The sequence below is a fragment of the Haliotis asinina genome, chromosome 1 (genome assembly GCF_037392515.1).
Source record: "Haliotis asinina isolate JCU_RB_2024 chromosome 1, JCU_Hal_asi_v2, whole genome shotgun sequence".
Classification (NCBI taxonomy): Eukaryota; Metazoa; Mollusca; class Gastropoda; order Lepetellida; family Haliotidae; genus Haliotis; species Haliotis asinina.
Window position 1 is genome coordinate 105147793 of NC_090280.1, and position 5548 is coordinate 105153340.

The 5548-nt window shown below is 38.7% G+C and overlaps 1 pseudogene; it reads left to right on the forward strand.

The window, feature by feature from the left end:
• The first annotated feature begins 3272 nt into the window (after nucleotides 1-3272).
• LOC137277910 (uncharacterized) lies at nucleotides 3273-5233 on the forward strand (annotated as a pseudogene).
• The last annotated feature ends 315 nt before the right edge of the window (nucleotides 5234-5548 follow it).

The following is a 5548-nucleotide window of genomic DNA, read 5'->3' on the forward strand; positions in this document are numbered from 1 at the left end:
GCAGTTATGTGATGTGAAACGTCAACTAGAACAAGACCGTGACACGCGGAAAGCACTATGTAAAAAGTATAATAGAGCTTTCAATATCGTGGACGGGGCTGACACTACCCTTATGGCAACCAGCATGGGACTAGGGGCGGCAGGTGTTGGGTTGTTGGCTACCATCGTGGCTGCACCTATAGTGCTAGGTATTGAAATAACGGCAGGGGTGGCAGGGTTGGCAGGGTTGGCGCTTAAGTTAGTATCACGCAGACTTAATCGTAAGGCATTGAAACACGACGAGATCAGGGTTCTGGCCGAAGCAAAGCTGAACACAGTGAGTGAGCGAATTTCCACGGCACTCTCTGACAGTAAGATCTCAGAAGAGGAGTTTCGTTCAATCCTATCTGAACTCAAAAAATATAACGGAATGAAACAAGATATTCGATCCAAGTCTCGTAAGTCTGCTATCAGCGAGGACGAGAAAAAAAAGTACATAGAACAGGGGATACAAAAAGCCCAGCAAGCCTTTATTATGAACACCAAAGAGATCGTAGGCGGTTCACGTTAAACTGTTTCATCGATATAAACATAACATAGGGGAACACGAGGGCGATAGCCGTAAGCGAGCCACCGATCCTATATGGTCAGTCAAAACTTACAACATAGATAAAGTGGATATGAAAGCCGACGAACCTAACTTATACTACTTGAGGGATGGGCCGGGTAGGGGATTTGTAAGAGAAGAATTATTGATCGTACCGTACGGCACAGTGTTACCTCCAACCAATACACGGTAAACTGTTTCATTGTAGTAGGGGTAATAGTAGCAAGATCTAAGGCCCCAACCAAAGCCTTATTTAGTAAATAAGGCTTTGTAGAGACATTTCTTGAAAGTGGTCCAGAACTGTCATTCCCTATACTACTATACCTACCACAGATTACATATGGCACACCATAATGACAGTGGCGTGAGCAACAGTGGTGAGCAGCAGCCACCTTTGCAGGACATTCATCAAGGTTCACATTTTAAAGACACTGAATTCTTTCAAACACACATGAACTCTTTCCAGATAATTTCGTACAAGGATGCCTTTGATGCCGTGAATCCCCTGGGTTCAGCTAAAAGAAAGCACAAACTTATAGGAGAATATTTTACTCTTGGAAATTTCCCATCTTTCAAGCGTTTGACAACTGACCAAATTCAGTTGGTTATACTTTGTCGTGAAAGGGACATGAAAGAATTTGGTCCAGATAGAGTTTTTCGTAAATTGGTGAAGGATCTGAAACATCTTGAAAGTGTTGGCCTTGAAGTGGCAAATGACCTTTTCATTTTTGGATCTTTATATTGCATTCTAGGGGATAATCTAGGTTCCCACATGGTTGGGGGTTTCGTGGAAAGTTTTAGTGGAAATCACATTTGTAGATACTGCCTTGTCAAAAGATTAGAAATGTTTGAGGTATCTTATGCCGTTAGAGGGGAGAAAAGAACAAAACACAATTACCAGGAAAGTGTCTAAAGAGTCCACAATGAAAGTCTTAACAATCACACAGAAATAAAGCAAAGTTCTATCTTTAATGAGTTACAACACTTGCATGTAGTTTAGCACATGACTTATTTGAAGGAATTCGTGCCTATGATATGATGCTGGTCATTGATCACATTGTGAAAACCAACAGATGGCTTACCTATGATCAGCTCAACAAAAGACTGAATGGGTTTCCCTACACTGGCTCGGATGCCTTTGACAAGCCTTGTGCTGTAAACCCTGCATCAGATAGACTGCAAGGACATGCAGTTCAGAACTGGGTAGTCATCAGATTATTTTCCTTGTTAGTTGGAAAATACGTTTCTGATACAGAGGATAGGGTTTGGGCTTTTTTCCTATTGATGAAAATTTTGGTGGAACTTGTCTGTACACAAAGTTTTGAAATTTACCAAATTGCAATTTCGAATTCTGTCAAAGAAGATTATTTGCATGAAAGGAAAGATGCTGTCAGTGTTCAGATGCGTCCAAAGCACCATTATCTGGTACATTATCCGGGACTTATTTTAGTTTGGGCCCCTCATTCGCCTCTGGACACTTCGATTTGAAAGCAAACATGCTTACTTCAAAAAGTGTGCAAAAAGGCTAGTCAGTTATAAAAGTCTTGTGAAAACACTCGTTCAAAAACACCAGCTTTTACAGACTTTGTACAATTCAGGTAGTTTGTTTCCAGATGAACTTGACATGGAAATACTTTTACCCGTCCACCCAGAAATGTATTCTAAAAACATCCAAGCTGTTTTGTCAAGATGTGTTCAAACGTTCAAACGTGTTCAAACTCTATAAGGTTTGTATAAGAGGCATTACATACAAACTTGGAAACACACTGGTGATCAGCAAACCATCTTCTTTTGAAATGTTAATTGGAAACATTCAAGACATATTTGTTGAAGGAATTAGAGTATATTTTTGGGTACATGAAATTGTATGCACCTACATAAATGACATGGATCTTTATGCATATGAAAGTTCACCTGATCAGGAGTATAGATCGCAGTGTCTGACTCTTTCCCAGTTTGCAGATTACTACCCAGTGGAAGTCTATTTTGAATCAGGAACTTTCTACATTTCCCTAAAGCATTCATTGCCACAGTGACTATCAGTACTGAAAATGGCCAGTGATATGTCTCAGGGTGAACAGCATCTTCAGAGATATGTCCATGAAGTTATGGGTGACCTGGACGAGGACACTTTGAACAGTATTGTTCAGGTACTGAATACCTTAGGCGTCAGTCAAGCGCATGACCTGCAGTTGGTGACACAGGATGATCTGGTGGTGAAAATCAAGCCTGTTGATGTAAGGAAGCTCTTAAGCCAAACCTTGTGTGAGTACTCTTAATATGTATTTGACAGTTAATGCACAAACTAATTCATCATCTTTCAGCTTCTTGTAGAAAAGTTGTTATTCCTTTGAATTGCTGAAGCAGTCTGAGTATTAAGGTGATGGAATTGGAATGTTAACCGTCCACAAATATGCAGATACCATGCAAGACATGGCTATTGCAACACCAAAAGTGCAGTTTCATATAGATGGTAAATGGTTAGGTAAACGTGTTACACAAGGACGTTGAGCTTACATACAATGTTACTGTCTCCAACCCAGATCATAGCTGTTTGCCTTGGGCTTTGAGAGTTCAATGTTTGCAGTTTCAGAATCCCATTGTAATACACCTATGCTGTCCATATAAAAACAATATATTCATTTCAGCCCAACCATTAAGTGGAGTCCCTTCACCTGCATCCACTATGGATTCGTCCTTGTCATTTTCACCCAGAAATCCAAGTCTAATATTGATCAATAAAATAAACACTGACCCAAACTGGCCTGTCAAATTAGACCTTCCATGGGCAAATGTGAGTGCTGCTGTTATAAATGATTTAGAGAGGGGGAAAAGACTTAATCCAAGTGCTAAACAGGATCTTGTCAGATTGTTTGTTGATGCAGTCAGAAAGAAAACCAATCATGCAACCAGGTCCCAAATGTCAATTATTGCCCAAAGGATGACTGCACGATATCCTGATAGTCTAATGTATACCTGGATGGTTCCATTATTGGTTCTGGATATGACAGCATTCTGAACAAGCTTGTATCCAGAAATGAAAATCTGAACCGAAATGCAAGCAGCATGTGTCTTTCTCGTAAGAAGAGACCACTTGCTTATGATAATTCAGCTGTTCAAGATACCGGTGGCACTACTGCAGCAGCAACAGCTGAACGATGAGACTCATGTGGCTGCATCAACTGGATGCCACTGTACACAGGGGATGCGGATGCTATGGAAACTCAAAAGCAGAGTTTGAAAGCAATGTTTGAGGATTCCGATACTGATGATGAAAAGGCAATGCATTTGATAATGCTCTGCAGCGCAAGGAGATTAACAGTGGGACCTCCATGGAGGAATTGAAAAAAAATTGCCCGTATCTTTTTCATGTCAAGGGCATTTTAGATCATGCAAAAGAACTTTTGGAGATCGACATAAGAAATGCCTTGGGAAGTGCTTACACGGACAAGGCTGTGAGAATAAACAGATTCTTTAAAAACAAATCAAGTTCCAAATATGAGGTGATCTATGATGAAGCCAAAAGGCAGAGTGAAAAGGATAATATCAAGGCCTGGTTGGTAGCAGTGATTCTCTGCATCCTGAATCATTTTGGGGAAAACGAGAAGGATGTCTTCTTTGTTGTTGATGTAAGATATATTCTAATAGTAAGATTCTGATGGTGAATTAGTATCACTGCTCTCAAGATCAATTTTAAACTTAGAGGGACCTCTTTTCAATGCTATGTGCTATTTCTATAGTTTTCAGATTCAGTATGAAATCAAAAGATCTTTCAAAGACATTCTGCTCATCGAGTATTTTCCTGTTTATTCATTTTACCTTTACAAACCGTTGGAACAGGAAACAACAAGTGTTGGAGAAATAGAAGAGTGTGCAGGATTGGAATCACTCCTGCTGATAGTTTTTGGTAAATATTTTATTCAGTTATTTCAAATGTAATATTGAGCTTTATTGGAAACAGTATTTCTAGATGTTCAGGGACGGTTTCCTCTGCATACTTTTGTAGTGTCTAAAATGTATAAGTACTAATATCTAAAGTTGTATTGTGGATAATTCAAAGTATTCAAATTTATAATATCTGTCAGATAATATTTTATCCAGTTATTTCTTATACTTTCTGTTCTGGGTGATTCAGTCCTTGCTGGTAAGTCATATATGTTAATGTGTGACAGAATCGTCATCTCATCCATGGGAAGAATCCCAAGCTTCACGGATGCCGTCTCTGCATTCTTTGCATCATTGTACGCTTTCAATCTTGAGTATCCCCCGGTGGTTTCCGCAACCATGGCGTTTATTCAGAGGTATTTTACATTCAGTAGAATAGTCAGAGGTAAGATGACAAAACACAAGCAGATTTCATTCATTGAAGTCCGTGGAATATGAATCAGAGGCTAGAAAACGGAATAATTAAGTGTCGTTTTAGTCATCTGTGGTACATGTCAAAGCTATAAAGCAGCCCATGAAGAATGAGAATACAATGCACTCAACACAGGTACAGTGTGTGTAACATCTTGAATCCAGTTCTTAATTCATTGACTAATCATGTTTTTCATATGATTCAGATGTTTCATTGGCATCATCCCTGATAGAGGATCTAAAGGGAACAAAGGAAAAAAGAAGAAGGTTAAGATTAACCCCAAGGTATGATTGTTAATATTTTCACTGAAGAATGTCACTTCTGAATGTTGTTTTAAAGTTCAACTATTCTGTTAAAATTTCACTATGAAAGGGATCTTATTTGAGATTTAAAATATTTAAGCAGTTTCACATTGAAAAATTATGGTCGTTTTTCATTATACCATTAAAGTAATGCTTGTATTTGGACCATGTGACTGGAATACATATTTCAAGTAATTTCTTTCAAAGAAAATATTAGTGTTATAGGGTTGTTTTATGTTGAGCATTTTCAAAACTTAAGGTTTTCTAATACCCTTTTGATAAATACCCTCCATTAGGAGGATA